This window comes from Megalobrama amblycephala, linkage group LG1, assembly GCF_018812025.1.
Source record: "Megalobrama amblycephala isolate DHTTF-2021 linkage group LG1, ASM1881202v1, whole genome shotgun sequence".
Lineage (NCBI taxonomy): Eukaryota > Metazoa > Chordata > Actinopteri > Cypriniformes > Xenocyprididae > Megalobrama > Megalobrama amblycephala.
Genome location: NC_063044.1, coordinates 70,688,903 through 70,706,120, shown reverse-complemented (window position 1 = coordinate 70,706,120; position 17,218 = coordinate 70,688,903). Strand labels below are relative to the sequence as shown.

Genomic DNA, 17,218 nt, shown 5'->3' with positions numbered 1-17,218 from the left:
CCTCTTGTGGTCATTGTCCTGAAGCTCAGGGGGGAGAAAAACAAATAAACTGTACCGTGTGTGCAGTTTTGTCTACATGGATGTAAATTGACAATCTGTACCCACAGTTTAAAATCCGTCCCCACGGATTGTAAAAACGTGCACAGTTTATTTATTTTTCTCTTACCGGAACCTAGGGGGGCTCCGTAGAAAAAGTTGCTTGTTTTGGGCTTGTTTTCACAGGCCTGGTTGCTTATTTGTCTCGCGAGATCTGGCAACACTGGTGTCACACTGTCTCACCAGATTTTCAATGTCTTTGTTAATTCCAGGCCAGAAGACTGTGTCTCTCGCTCTCCTCTTACATTTTTCTACACGTCTCGTCTCAAGCTTTGTGGAATGACGATTCTGTTTTTGTTTCAGGAATCAGGAGAATTCCATCCACAACACGTAGATCCCCTCTGATGTCACTGTATTTTGGAGATGAACCCGTCAGCCATCCACTATCCATGTTGTCAATCACAGCTTGCAATTGTCTTTTTTGGTTTCCTCTGCTATTTGCTTTGACTTTGCATCTGACACAGGAAATGCAGTACACACCATGTTCACATGAATCTCAACATCTCCTTCTGTTGTTCTCTCACTGCTTCATATGGGTGCTTGAGAGGGTATCTGCCAGCACTAAGTATTAGCCAGGCATATGCACCAAATCGAAATCGTACCTCTGCAATTTCATCATTAGTCTTTGAATACTTGGTGTCATTTTATTCAGATTTTGTTTTAAATATTGCAATTAATGAACGACACTGTCTTCCAGATCTCATCATCAGCTTGCAATAAAACTGCATCAAGACCATTCTTGGAGGCATCTGTGAACACTTTGGTTTTCTTAGTTGAATCAAAGAATTGCAATAAAACAAAACTGTTATCCTCTCGCGGAAGTGATTTACTGCATGCGCAAGCATCAGTTGTGCGCTCGGTTATTAATGGCATTATAATGCCGCCATATAAGTAGCCTATACTTCAGGTAAATCACGATCCAAACTGTAGCGCTCTTGCGTACGACAAGACCAGACTGTCTGTGAGTGTGTGGAGTGGTGGGGTGATGAGGTGATTGAAGACAGACAGCTGTGATGATTGTAGAATGTGTGGACCAGGAAGGATTCTGGGAGATGAAGAGCAGAAGGTGACTGAGATCGTGATAAAAGGGATGGAAATGTGTGAATTTCTGATAAATGTTTATAATGCAGGAGAGCAGTTGTTCTTGATATATGGGATACACAGCTGCTAGCGCCTCCTGGTGGTGAAGAAGAAGATCTGCGATGGAGTGAAAACATCTGTCTTTGTTTCTTTTCCTTTATTTATTCCTTTATTCATAGTATTTTCAGACATAAATTCAAAGTAATCCAAAGTAAAATAATTTAAATCCACTAATTGTATGGATTTTTAACCAAACAACATATACAATATACATTTCATTAATTAACCCAACAAATAATTGAAAATTACTTGTGTTGTGTTTGTCTATGTAATATGATCAAGTTCGTGGGGGAAGGAAGAGGACAGGGTCAGCTTTGACTGCTGACTAAGCTTTTATTTCAACAAGAAAAATGAACAAACAAAAGTCTGTGCACCGCACAACAAAACAATCCACATCAACAGACAGGCTTCACTCCAATATTGATCTCCTGATCAGCTCCAGCGTTCTCAGTCAGCAGTCCCTCTCTCTCACACACACTCCTGCTTTCCTGGCGTTTTATCCTGTCTCCGCGCCAATTACTGGAATGAGAAACAGGTGTTCGTGATTTGTATTCAACCCGCTCACTCACCACGCGTCTCCTGACGCTCTCTCCCGTTGCAGACTTCGCTGAACCACGCCTCGCCACAGTCTACAACTGTAAGTTAAATTAATATCAGAACAAAAGTTGCATCCAATTTCAACAGAATTATCATCAAATTTTTCAACATTAATTATCATCTCTTACTCTACAGCCATTACTATACTCATTTACTGCCTACTGACATGCTTTTAAAGCTATTGTTATCAATTTGATTGTTACAAGCCTTTACACAACCTTACTCATGTGCTTCATTAGGACCTTCTTTATTTACATGCTAAGAGATGTTTATTTTATAGGGATATGAATAAACTCCAAGAAAAGAATAAGTGAAAGTGAAAATTAACTGAAAATGAGGACAATAATGTGTGTGTTCTTACAGGTTAATGTATAAATCAGTGATTTGATGTTCTCAGGTAAATAGGCTAATGGTTGTGTGTGCACACAGCAGGCACTAAATTATGCTCGAAAAACAATGTACACAGGTTTTGCATTTACGTGGCAGAGATGGTGCATGCAAAATCCCTGGTGTTAAATTAACAACGCTCTGTGTTTATAAAGGAAACCACTGGCAGGGTGTTAAAATTCATTAGATAATTAAATGATTAATTGAGTGAGTGATGATTGTTTGATTACTGAAGACAGCTGATGATAATGATAGTATCACTGAAGAGAAACACAAGAACTGACTTCCAGTCACATGAGGAGTGTATTAATTTTGTATTACTATATTTAAAAATGACTGATTTAGATAAAAGATTGATTCATAACCCAACCAGTAAACGCCACTCTGATTGGCCGAGGCAACACATCATCATAACCCAACCAGTAAACGCCACTCAGTTGGCCGAGGCAACACAACAGGCATAGACCTTTCTCACACTTCCGGGTTTTTGGCTTCCAGAACGATCCATGCCGTGTAAAAGTTTTTCCGGTTACAGTTATAGATAGCCTCGATCAGAACCAGCTCGGGAATCAAAGTCGTTTACCAAATTAAATGTCATGAAAATCTCATGAACCACAAAGAAGATGTGGTTAATGGTTTCAATATTTTTTTTTGTAAATGTGGGACCAAATCTGGCAAAAATAATAAATGATTCAGAAATTACAGAAGGGGTGGATGTGGATCTTTGGGATAGAAACCCCAGCTCTATTTTTCTAAGAGCAGTGAAAAGGAACGAGATAACAGATATTGTAAGAAAGTGTAAAAACAAATCTTCCATGGACTGGAATAATGTTGATATGATTATAGTAAAAAAAGTAATTGAAGAAATTTCAGAACCATTAACTCATATCGCTAACTTGTCTTTTCAACTCGGTAAATTTCCAGAAAAAATGAAAGTAGCAAAAGTAATACCATTATATAAAACAGGGGATAAGCACTTATTCACAAATTACAGGCCTGTGTCTTTACTGCCCCAGTTCTCCAAAATCCTAGAAAAACTGTTTACAGAAAGATTTGATGATTTTATTGAAACACACAAACTGCTAGTGGAGAGTCAATACGGATTCCGGACAAACAGATCAACATCTTTAGCTCTAATGGAATTAATTGAGGAAATTACAAATTGTATAGATACTAAAAAATATGTGTTAGGAATATTTATAGATTTAAAGAAGGCATTTGATACCATAAATCATGATATTTTATTACAGAAATTGGAGAGGTATGGAATCAGAGGAGTTGGATTGAACTGGGTAAGTAGCTATTTGAAAAGCAGGCAACAATTAGTGGAAATCGGTGATCAAAAATCTATATATATGGACATAACTTGTGGAGTACCACAGGGATCGGTCCTAGGTCCAAAACTTTTCATAATGTACATTAATGATATTAGTAGAGTATCAAAAATATTAAAATTTATTTTATTTGTTGATGATACAAATATTTTCTGTTCTGGGGACAATTTAAAGCAGCTTTTGGAGCCGATAGCAAAAGAAATGATTAAATTAAAACGGTGGTTTGTTGTAAATAAATTATCATTAAATATAGCTAAAACAAAGATTATGTTATTTAGAAAGTACTATCTATGAAAATAAATTTCTTGGTGTTATTTTAGACCATAAAATCAGCTGGTAACCACATATAAAACACATAGAAGCAAAACTGGTAAAGACTATAGCAATATTAAATAAAGCAAAATATATTCTGGATAATAAATCATTGTATATTCTGTATAATACACTCATAGTGCCATACTTAAGTTATTGTGTGGAAATCTGGGGAAATACCTACAAAACCAACCTACAGTTGTTATGCACATTACAAAAGAGAGCAATCAGAATCATAAATAATGTAGGATATCTTGAACACACAAATTCATTATTCTTGAAATCAGATACACTAAAGTTTATTGATCTGGTTAAATTTAAGATGGCACAAGTCATGTTTAAAACAAGAAATAATTTACAAAAAAAATGTTTATGGAAAGGCAGGGTGGGTGTAATTTGAGAGATGAATTAAACTTTTAAAAGCTCAACATAGGAACTACTCTAAAAAGTATGTGCATCACTACATGTGGGGTGAGGTTGTGGAATAATTTGGAGCAGGCATTAAACTATTGTACAAACTTTAAACAGTTTAAAAAGTTGTATAAAAACGAGTTACTAAAAGGATATGAGGATGAACAAGAGTGAATGTGAGGGTGGGTTATAAGATTGATTGTATTAAGACTAAAGGGTGATGGGTCGCTTGGAATAAAAGGTAAAATTTGGTTTGAGTTTAAAAAAAGGGTTTATTTGTTATTTTGCTATGAAGATATAGTATGTATAGAAAACTATTTAATAATGGTTGTATAAGGGGTGGGTAAATAATAAGCTTTTGCTTCATCCCGCTCCTTTTCGGACATTAGATATTGTTTTGTTTTTTATGTGGTAACACAATTATTGTATTTCATAATTTATTTTATTTTTTATTGGTTGTTGTTCGAAATAAAAAAGAAAGAAAGAAAGAAAGAAAGAAAGAAAGAAAGAAAGAAAGAAAGAAAGAAAGAAAGAAAGAAAGAAAAAGAAAATGTTTGAACGTTCTTGGTGAATTATTGGTGAGACTACAGAGCTCTCATTAAGAGCTAAATTTAATAAATAATTCGAAGTGATGGCGGTTAAACTGGTTATATTCTTCGTGTCTGTTTGGCGCGGCTGTGCATTATCACGCTCCATGTGCTGCAAGACGGTGCCTGCGTCTCAACGTGCATATATCCATCCTAGATAGTAGTCTATGTGACATTAGTAATATTCAGTACTATTTAGGGTGGATAGTATACACATATTGGAATGTATAAAGTGTTTTTAGCGAAATGCTGGGGAAATGATCAGCTGGCAGATCCCTTATCATGCAAACCTGATCCTCAGATTCATGAAACAGGACCTCGCACCCTGATATTTCTGGATATAAACATATGGCTATCAGCTAACAGTTTTTTGTTATAAGAACGTTCTCCAAATATTCAGCGCTTGTCCAAAACAACAACAACAAAAAAACCTAAAGGATTCCAAGAAAATTAATCATATTTTGGAACCAGATAAGATTCCTATAGGACTTTCCTTATAGACATAAATATCATAATTTATAACTTATTTCGTTCATTTTCTTTGCAGCATCTTGTTTACTGATACTTACACTGTAAAAAAAGTGAAATTCATGGCGTTATTCATGGTGGGGGTGTTGTATAGTGAGTGTATGTACTGTAAGTGTGTCTGTAAATGTAAGTGTGTCTCAATGTCTTAACTTTCAAATAGATCCAGAGTTAGTTGATAGAGACTTGTTCAGTCTTTTCTCAAAACCAGCCAGCATAATCTCAAAACATGCAACCAAACTGGATCAGACATGTCCTTCTTGTAACATTGACCTTCATTCATTTTACACTTCCGCATTTTCTTCATTCAATAAAAAGACATATAGCCCCAAAAGCGCGAGTTTGGGCAGTTTGCATAGTAATTTCCATTAAAATGTAATACTGCCTAATAAATAGGGGCAGTCGTGACCTAATGGTTAAAGAGTCAGGCTGGTAACCCAAACATTGTGGGTTCAATTCTCAATACCAGCAGGAAATGACCAAGGTGCCCTTGACCTAACCTCCAATTGCTCCCTGGGTGCAACAGCAAAAAAATCCAAGCAGAGTTGAACTCACCAGGAGAAATCACCAAGCAGCTCTTTCTGCAAATTTGATTTCTGTGATGTTTCTTCATTTATTTTTGACTTTTTAGTTGAGTAATGGTCAAATGATAAATTGATTAATCTGAAAGTGTTTGTTGTTTCACATTGGTGGGATCAAGGTGTGTTCACGCCAGCACTGATGGATTTACATTAATTACGAGGTTTATTAACATGATTTATTAACATGTTCTTCTTCCAGTACAATGGCCACATAATTTGATGTCTTTCTGGAAAAGTGGATGAATTTAGGCCTATGCATTGTAAATTACGCTCTGATTCTAGATTAACATGATCATTATAAAGGCATTTAAAGGACAAAAATAAATAAAAAATCTTGTACGTGTCAGATCGTATATTACAAATAAGATATATTCCACCAAAAAGAACATTTATTTAAGTCTACATTTCAAGTACAGCCATTATTTTACTCATCTGATGAGAAGTTTCTCTTTTATTATGTCTGATTAATTTGAGTAAAAATTAGTTTTCTTTACCAAGAAAGTGGCAAGATGAAAACCACTACTTTCTGTTTCAAACTTTCACATAGCATCTTTTGGTTATAAAAAAAAATAAAAATTCAAATCTACATTTTGATTTTAAAAAGTTTATTATAAAAACGTATTATTTTATGAGGATTGTAATCCAGAAACGTATGAGGATTGAGGCTCTGACTGGAACTTAATAACACGGTAGCTCCCCAGAGTAGGCTATAATGGTGTTGATTAACCCCTCTTCCCCTCAAGACAGAGGGAATGCCCCTACTCCAAGATAACAGAAGTTGTACACTTATTTCTTAAATGTTTAGTAGAGAATAAACAAAATTGTAACACAGTTCGTAGGCTATATGGGAAGAAGGAGGCGGGAACATTTAACATTTAATACCAAAATAAACAAATACAAAACGAAAGTAAAATGCCGGCAGTTGTTCGTGAGGAACCACACAAACTTAACAAAACATAAAATAAAGTCGTCGCTCCTCTTTTTTTTGCTTCCGGAGCTCCTCCGTGTGACCGTGAGAGACTCGCATCACCGGCCTCGTGCCGTTCCCTCGCGGTTCTCGCCTGCCCTGCTTGTCACAAAAATAAAGAAAACAATAGTCATGAAATAAATTCTTTGTTTCACTTCTCTTATAATTTGAAATGAGAAATGTACAAATAAATAAATAAATACATACATACATACATACATAAAGTTTTGTTCAGTTTCTTTTCTCTTAAATAACAATACACAAAAATAGAAAAACAACAACAGTTCTGATAGAATGAATGCTCAGATGGTTCTCAGTTCACTCAAAAGTACATTACAAATGTTTCATTCCATATCAGATATCAGTTCACATACCTGAGTGAGATTCACAACTCCAGAGTTAAAGTTTTACCTCACAGTAGAACTGGGCTGGTGTTGGAGTATCTAGATATGGCAAGGTAATTAAGTCAAACAAATAGCCACCTATTAAAAAACTCAGTAATCATCATGAACGAGCAATGTCTAGCATCTAATGTTACCCATCTACTAGAACAACTGTTTATCAACATAATATATGCAGTCACTGCAGCTTTCTGTCATTAATCTACCACAATTCCACAGTCCACAAAACACAAATATAACGTTAGAATACAGAAACATTTTTTTTTAAATGACCACACCTGAAGAAATCTTATGGCTTACAATATCCAACCGGACCGAATCAGACGCGGGGATTTTTGGAAAATGCACTGTTCTGTTGGGAAGTTGTTGACATTAAGAAAATTATCGCCCCCTGCGGGTCATTTTCAGGCCTAGAAGGCAAATCGTGACACTGACACGCATCCTCTAGTAGTGGAGTGTGCTTTGGCGTGATTCTGGGTTGGACAGACAGCTGTGATAATTTTAGAATGTGTGGACCAGGAAGGATTCTGGGAGATGAAGTGCAGAAGGTGACTAAGATTGTGATAAAAGGGATGAAAATGTGTGAATTTCTGATAAATGTTTATGATGCAGGAGAGCAGTTGTGCTTGATACATGGGACACATAGCTGCTAGCGCCTCCTGGTGGTGAAGAAGAAGATCTGCGATGGAGTGAAAACATCTGTCTTGGTTTCTTTTCCTTTATTTATTCCTTTATTCATATAGTATTTTTCAGACATAAATTCAAAGTAATCTAAAGTAAAATAATTTAAGTCCACTAATTGTATGGAAACATATACAATATACATTTCATTAATTAACCCAACAAATAATTGAGTTACTTGTGTTGTGTTTTTGTCTACAATTGTAACCTAAATTAATACCAGAACAAAAGTTGCATCCAATTTCAACAGAATTATCATAATTTTTTTCAACGTTAATTATTGTCTCTTACTCTACAGCCATTACTATACTCATTTTCTGCCCACTGACTTGCTTTTAAAGCTATTGTTATCAATTTGATTGTTACAAGCCTTTACACGACCTCATGTGCTTCATTATGACCTTCTTTATTTACATGCTAAGAGATGTTTATTTTATAGGGATATGAATAAACCTCAAGAAAAGAATAAGTGAAAGTGAAAATTAACTAAAAATGAGGACAATAATGTGTGTGTTCTTACAGGTTAATGTATAAATCAGTGATTTGATGTTCTCAGGTAAATAGGTTATGGTAGGTAATGGTACACACAGCAGACACTAAATTAAGCTCAAAAAACAATGTATACATGGGTTTTGTGGCAGAGTTGGTGCCCAGCATAATCCCAAATTCATTGCTAGAACTGCAGATTTTTTGCAGATTTGCCTTATACAATATTCAACAATTACGTTTCTATTTGTCCTTTACAAAAAAAAAAAAAAAAAAAAAAAACCTTGTCACGTGTACGGTGTTAGATTAACTAGGACTAGTACTTGCACTTGCATATTGTTGACCTATTGATGATTCAGTTGTTTCTATTGTTCTCTTCATTTGTAAGTCACTTTAGATATGTAAGACTGATGCCGGAGTGCCTGGACCAAGAAAGGGCTACTCTTTGAGAAAACAAAGGAAATTAACATTTGCACTTGCAAAAAAGCATCCCCACCCGAGACGCAATCACACTGAGTCAATCACACCTCAGCATTTGCCTTAAAGGTCCCGTTCTTCGTGATCCCATGTTTCAAACTTTAGTTAGTGTGTAATGTTGTTGTTAGAGTATAAATAAAATCTGTGAAATTTTAAAGCTCAAAGTTCAATGCCAAGCGAGATATTTTATTTAACAGAAGTCGCCTACATCGAACGGCCAGTTTGGACTACATCCCTCTACTTCCTTCTTTAATGACGTCACTAAAACAGTTTTTTGACTAACCTCCGCCCACAGGAATACACAAAAAAGGGGGCGTGGTCTTGTTGCGCTCCCACGGAGAAGAGCAAGAGTTGCGTTTGTAGAGTGTGTTTGTCGCCATGTCGTCGAAACACTGTTATTTTCATCCCACAGTCCAATCGCCTTTGTTTGGCCTTCCCAGGGACGCTGTACTTAGAGATCAATGGTTACAATTTATGTTTAACTCGGTTCCCGAAAATTATAATTGTGGTATCCTTACTGCAATACTTAATGTTGGACTGCAGTGCACATAATGGCCACAAGAGGGGACTATGCTTATGTATATGGCTGTTTTCCGTATGAGGTACTCTTCTGAGTGAGTGCTAACGTTGTACATTTTCTGTCGCTGCTTGTGGAGATTAAAGAGTTCAGTCTCTCGGGAATTATTGTCTTTTGTGTTCATTCGGCACAACACCACAATAATCCACATGTAAAACTATGTGCAGCACACGTTATGGTAAGAGGCGTGACCTTTCCGGGCAAGGTGCGCTCTCTCTATGGCTCTGGGTGCGCTAAGCTGCTGTCGAATCACAACACAGGAACCGCTGGCACAATCAGAACTCGTTACGTATTTCTGAAGGAGGGACTTCATAGAACAAGGAAGTCATCAGCCCGTTTTTATGACAGTGGAAACAGCGGTATACAGATAAGTAAATTATGTGAAAAATACTGTTTTTTTACACGCGAAACATGAACACATGTTATATTGCACACTATAAACACAATCAAAGCTTCAAAAAACCATGAAAAAGGGGACCTTTAATCTACATTTCACTTCCTTCACCCTCTTCCCCCATCTCTTCTCTCTACATGCAGAGATGACCTGAAATTCACCCAAAATCTATATGGTTTAATGTGAACAATCATCAAAGAATGCTATACATGTTTGGTATCGTTTGAAATGTCTCAGTGCAACTGGTACAATGGTCTCATCTACATAGAAGTAAACCAAAGGTATTAAAGGTTTTAAGAGTTTACAGATACTTTGGTTGCAACTGTGGGTGTGCCTCTTTCCCAGGGTCTTTCATCCAAACTACCTCCTGTTCCACAGCAAGCTGCGAACTCCCTAGGTCTGTGGCCCTAGTCAATGCGAATTCTGATTGTAAGTTCATGCCCCACATTGGGGGTTGGTCTGAATATTTAAAGAAATGTTGCAAAAGGCTCAGGGCGACACTGTATCCAGAGGAAGCCCACATTGCTGGGTGTCCATGACACTCAGCAATGTGTATTTTTATAATGTCAGGTATGCATCTACTCAATTTCTGAGCATTTGATGTTTTGTATTGATCATCTTTGAATTGATTATGTAATTGGCATGATACATTTACCTGACTAATAAAATGTCACATTTGATTTTATTCTGACTTACTCTGAAATTATTGGCTTCAGTAGATTACGATGTATCCATTGTTACCGCAAATCTGCGTCAGGTTGGTAACGGACTAAAGTCCAGTTGAGTGGAGCATAAGGGCACACCAACTGTGATTTTAGAGCTCCGGCTAACGCTTGGCATTAGTTCAAGTGTACTTAGACTGTAAAAGCTAAAAAGGGAATTTCCGTTTAGGGCAACAAAATGTTAATCAACCAACCTAAATAGGGTGAGCCTTACCTCTGTTTAATGTAATGTTACTCTAGCTAAGTGTACATGGGAAACCATGGCATAACCAAACCAAAGCTACTATAAGAGAAGTAATATTGGTCGGCTTATCTGTAGTAGTGGTTGTGACCTCTGACTAGAGATAGTGTTACTTTAATTCAAGTGTATACAGATCTATGGGGACAAAACAAATACTTTTAGACAGAGCAAGCATGAAAGTGGCCTTCTAAACATTATAGTCAATTACCTCTGTCTAGTGACCAAGACTGGTGAGTTTGTGCTCGTGGGCCCGCATAACAAATAAATGACCAGTGCGAGGACCCTGTGCGACTCTGAGAACCGAATGAACGAGTACAATAAGAGTAAAGAGTTAAATTGAATATTCAAATGTAGAGCTAAATTATTATACAAATGACCAATAATCAATTGACATTCTAAACTAAATTCGAGGTCATAATAACATGGAGTCAGATAAAAGATTACTTGGAATTAAACTAATTTGCCATGCTGAAAAGACCGAAAGCGCAAGAAACCTTCCCCGTCCTGTGGGAAACCTCCACTGGGCCCATTGGGCGGGCCTTACAGATAAAAGCGTCTACTGAATGATTAAACGTAAATGTTTGTGATATGAGTCTGAATGACGCACAAACTATAGATAAAAAAGATAAAAGATACTGGAGATGATAATAGGATAATATGAGTTTCAGATGAGTTTCAATCATAATGCTTCTATTTTCCTCTGAATTGATTTACTGAATATCCTTGGACCTTTACTGAATGTGTTTTGATGATGATGTTTTGAAAAAAAATAATAATAATGAAAAAGTTTGTATACTGGTAAAGGCATAAATAATCCATGCGACTCAGACTCAAAGTTATAAAAAAACGTTCCTCCAACATTAATATAATGTCATTCAGAGTTACTTGGTCTTTAGTAATGTTCCAATAGTGTTCCCAAAATGTTAGCACAAAAACCTTATTTGTGATTTCACAACAGAAACAACTTTTCTGGAAATTTTCAGGACTCTCAATAGGGTCATGAAGGTGACTGAACATTTGATCAAAACAAAGCAGTAAAATAGGGTGCAATATAAAAAGAAATCATGAAAAGAAAATCACGGTAGTGCAATCAGCCAAGTTAACAATTGACAAAAGATGATTAGCTTATTTGTCACCATTTCCTCATTTAGTTATTTTTATTGCTATATCTGGATTTATAAAGCTCGAGATTATAAACTCCCATTTCCGCATTGGTTATCTACAGTAAACAAATGTCTGAAAACAAATAAGTCTGATAAAACCTCCTTACTCGTTTAATACATTTACCCAACATGGATGTTAGAGCTATTGTTCTAAAATATTTTAACCGATTGTCCCAATACCTAAAATATCTAATGCCAATCTTTATTTCTTTCCATGAATTTGGAACCACCTTACAATTTAAAAAGAGCTGAAACAATTTGGTAAGGAAACCAGTTAGTTTAAAAGCACAGTCTTTTAACACATGACCCTTTACACCGTCTGGGACAGGTGCTTTATTTGGCTTAAATGCTAGCAAGACTGTTTCATACTCCTTAAGCTTAATAGGCTCATATACCGGAATATTAAGACATATTCTCTCACATTCATTAGTACATTCCCATCTGTCAAACCTAGTAAAGAAAACATTTAAATCTTCTCCAGAAAGTGCACCTTGAACACACTCTTCCCATAATACTATTAAACCCTTCCCATGCCTTCTTAGTGTTGCCCCCTTGGACAATAACAATGACAAGCTTTACTTTTCTGTAGATTTATTCGCCCCGGTTGTGTTTTCTTCCTTTTGTTTTCTGTAACAGATTTGGGGCTTTCACACGAACGACAACATGTGTCACCTGCACTTATTCTCTAATCATTTTACTCCAATGTCCTTCTTCCCACAGCGCCCCCAACAGTATACAAATTTCCCTTAGGTTTTCTTTATATTATCTTATTATATTACTGCAAATTATTTATAATAAACAAAAAACATTAAACAAATTAAATAACTCTCTTGAGGTCATAACACCCTCCCCCACTAAAAAAATAAAATGTTACAAAACAGTTTTTTTTTTTTTTTTTTTTTTTTTTTTACTATTTCTGGGTAAACATTTTAAATGTAAGTTCCATTAACAGTGTAATGTACATGCTTCCTCACAGCTTATCAACATCTTCTACTTCCATACAATTTGTGACATTACTACAATCATCTAAACTTTTAGACTTGATGCGTGTTGAGAGGTGTCTTGTCTTTAGGCTTGCTGGTGGGCCCCCCAGAACATCCTGTAATGACAAGTGGACACAACCACATACACCTCCACAATGTATTGACACATTTTCAATGTCACTTCAGCACTGCATTAATCTCTGACTGTTTCATCCAGCCTTTTAAATACCTCTTAAGATGGCAAAAACTATAATCCTGCTGTATAGCACTATTACGACTGTAAACTTACTATACCCCTTATTGTTTATAACCCACTTAACAAAAATATCACTTTTATCTTAACTATTTCAACTCTTACTTAGTATAAAGGATACAGATTCAGGTGATTGATGCTCTGCTGGGGTCGTATACTGCAGGTTACCACATCATTGTTCCCACCACAAACACTCCAGTTCACTGGTCGAAGTGTGGGCTCACCCAGAGTGTCATACTTGTAGAGATTCCTAGGTCGCCTGTTTCTGGTGGAAGTTCATCTCATAGATTCTGACTCAAAGTCACCTTCTTCATGCTTTTCTTCTCCTATTGATTCTTCCTCCAGCTCCAGATCTGCTAATATCTGTTCATCAGATTCCTCTGGGCACCGTTCAGGTCAGGTAGGTTTACAGATTTCTCAGCAATTTCTTCAATGTCAGAATCCCTCTCAGGTTTCCTGTTTTTTTCTCCTCTTTTAGGGTGAAATTCGGCTCTTTCTGACAGGTTCCTCACCAATACATGATCACCTGGCTCCAAGACAGAACTCCATGCCATCCGGTTGTAACTCCTCTGCCCCTTTGCAGCAGCCTTCTTCATGTTCTTTGTTGCAATCTCATATGCTTCTTGCATAGACCTTTTCCATCTCTCAACATAGTCAGCATGAGACCGAGCGTTCTTGACTTGCTTTGTGGGGAGCACCAGATCAATGGGGAGAACTGGCTCTCGACCAAAGAGGAGAAAGAATGGAGAAAATCCAGTTGACTCGTGCACTGTAGAATTATAGGCATGGACAACTTTGTTAAGGTGGTCTGCCCAATTTGACTTCTCTGTCTCCTCTAGGGTCCTCAACATTCCTAAAAGTGTCCTATTAAACCTCTCTGCTGGGTTGGCTTGGGGATGGTAGGAAGTTGTACGTGAATGCTTAATCCCACAGTACCTCTGTAGTTTTTGGAACAGGTTGTTCTCGAACTCCCTCCCCTGGTCATGGTGGATCTTTGCGGGAAAACCGAAGCGCATGATAAAATCTTCAAAGATCTTCCGGGCTGCTGTCTTTCCAGACTTGTTTTTGGTGGCTTATGCCTGGGCAAACTTTGAAAAATGGTCTATGACCACGAGGATGTACTCTGCTCCCCCTCTACTTTTCTCCAGGTGCAGATAATCGATAGAGATCATCTCAAATGGAGCTGTTGTCTCAATGCTCTGGATTGGGTTTCTGGTGATCTGGTTTGGTTTCTTCTAAGACATCGACACACTCTTATGACATAATGCTCTATCTCTTCTCTCATTTTCGGCCAGAAGAAACGTGTTCGAGCTGCTTCCACCATATGATCAGCACCGAGGTGAGCCATGTCTTCATGTAAGTACTTTAACACTCTGAGGTCTGAAAACGCGCCGGCGCGTTTTGCAGGTTTTTTTTTTCACATTGCAGCAAAACAGACTTAAAATACTCCGTCATTTTTTGTCATAGAGACATAAGTATTATATCAATTGAAACTATAGAATATCTTCTTTTATTTGTATACACTCAGAGTAAAAACAAAATGTTGTACTTTTTGTAAAATAAAGAAAACTAACATGATGCGTGATTTCTCCTCTCCCTCTGAACGAAGTCCAATCTGATAGTTCTCAGAAAATTAACTGTAACTTAGTGAATACTAATCACAGAAAAAATACACTTATGTCTAAAAAAACGTTAAGATGTCAGGTTTTAAATCATGTAAGTCAAATCGAAAACAAACCTTCTGTGTTTATGTAATCTGTATGAAAAGAGAGCCATGTCAAAAGTCCGTGATTCAGCTCATTATCCGCTAATGCGGCCACGCCCACGGAGGGAGCGCTATTCAGACGCAAATTCAGAGGCAATACATGCATTCATCATCTCAATCGTGTATTTATTGTCTTGAAAAGTGTTTATCTGGATGTAAAAGTCATGGTTAGCAAGCTCTAGAAGACATGCAGTTAGTTCCTGTTTTCTTTTCTTCTATAGATGAATTTAAGATGAGTTTTTGTTTCTTTAGCGCCCTCCTGCTGCTGTATGAATTGGAAACTCCATTCATGGAATAGCCTCTTCTTCTTTTAGATGAATTTGTGGACTAAAAATGCACAGAGCGCCCTCCGATTCACGTGATTCACGCCTCCTCGCATACTGTGTTTCTTGGCAAAAAGTGTCTTACAAAAACTAAATCAATATATTGTTTTATATGAAGGAATAGGCAGCATAATATTTACATAATTTTGAAGCAAAAACTCTAGTCTACAACCTCCAATACCCAGAAGTCTTGTAGACACAGATTTACTATACTTTTTTTGGCCTTATTTCAGTGACTTAAGTTTTTTGTTTTTTCAATAACCACGCATAAACATTATTCCTTCAAAAACACAAACATGTACAAACATGTTCCTCACATATTATTGTAGCCTAGTTTGTGCTGAATACAGTGTAATGACACTTTTGTCATTAATATGTTTATGAACAACTGAAAAAAGCACAAATGTCAGGGCATGTCAAAACTTCTCCAAGCCCCAAATCAGCCTCAGACTCCAGAGGGTTAAAATCATCCTTTTCAACTTTTCTGGGACAACTAACTGAGTTTTAGCCATTATTTTTCATTGCAGGATACCTTCCTCATCAATCTGCAGGTGATGCCACTCTCGTAAGAGTTGTCGCACAGCATCTGGTTCCTTCAATTTGTCTTTATGTTTGAGGTAGAGTTGTTTCTTTTTCAGTGCAAGTACTCGGCTGATGGCTGGATCACTCAGCTGGGCATTCCTGATATCTTGAGGTGTTAGCTGTCGACAGGTCTCTGATCCACTCTTCAGCTCCTCAGGTAAGACATCTATGTTGCAGGTGATTGCAGATATCCAATCCACTTCTCCCCATTGTTGCGCTTTCAGGGTTTCCCCAATTGATCCCAGAACTTCTGACTCACATTCTTGAGTACACTCCCTGACTGTGACTTCAATGGCACTGGTCTCCGTGACAAGAAGTCAGCATCTCGATTCGCCTTTCCTGGTCGATACTTCAAAGTGAAACGGTAGTCCGCCAGCTCCGAAACCCACCGTTGCCCCGCTGCATTAAGCTTTGCTGTTTTCATGACATGTCAGTGGGTTATTATCACTGTAGACAGTGAAATGTGGCGCATGAAACAGGTAGTCCCGGAAACGTTCTGTGATCACCCATTTTAGCCCCAGGAACTCCAACTTCCCAGAGTGCAGCCTGTAGTTCTTTTCGGCGGGGGTCAGAGTCCGAGACCCATAACCCACTACTCGGAGTTTGCCTCCCTGACGTTGGTATAATACGGCTCCTAGCCCTTCTTCTGACGCATCCACGTGAAGGACAAATGGCTTCTCAAAATCTGGGTACGCCATAATGGGTGGGCTTGACAACTCTGCAATTAGCTTCTCCAGTGCTTCCTGATGTCGCCCTGTACACTCTACTGGCTGCGATGGGGGTGCTTGTGAGGGAGGCTTTCCTTTCTTTCCTGAACCTTTGATGTTGCACATACTGCATTTTGTCAACAGTTCATACAGCGGCTTGGCTATTCTGGCAAAGTCAGCAATGTACGATCTGTAGTAACCAAGGAAACCCATGAGCTTCCTCACCTCATGAACCGTGCTGGGCGTTTCCCACTTGAGTGCTTGCACTGCCTCTATTTCTTTGGGGTTCATGCTGTACCCATGTTCCGAAATGATGCAGCCCACATAGCAGACTTCCCGCTTGAAAAGGTCACATTTCCTTGGCCTTAGCTTGATACCACACCGCTCCTGTCGCTGCAGCACTCTCCTCAAGTCCTCCAGGTGCTGATGGAAATCCTTGCTGAAGACTAACATGTCGTCAAGGTAGGGTACACATATATCATCCCTCAACTCTCCTAAGCATTCTACCATGTACCTCTGAAAGGCG

General features: G+C 37.7%; 1 long non-coding RNA gene across 1 annotated transcript; it reads right to left on the bottom strand.

The window, feature by feature from the left end:
- Window positions 1-6,558: 6,558 nt before the first annotated feature.
- Window positions 6,559-9,074, bottom strand: LOC125249028. Its single transcript, XR_007180477.1, has 3 exons — window positions 7,617-9,074; window positions 7,312-7,380; window positions 6,559-7,036 (listed from the first exon to the last, which is right to left on the bottom strand). It is a non-coding gene; the product is annotated as an uncharacterized LOC125249028 (long non-coding RNA).
- Window positions 9,075-17,218: the final 8,144 nt, after the last annotated feature.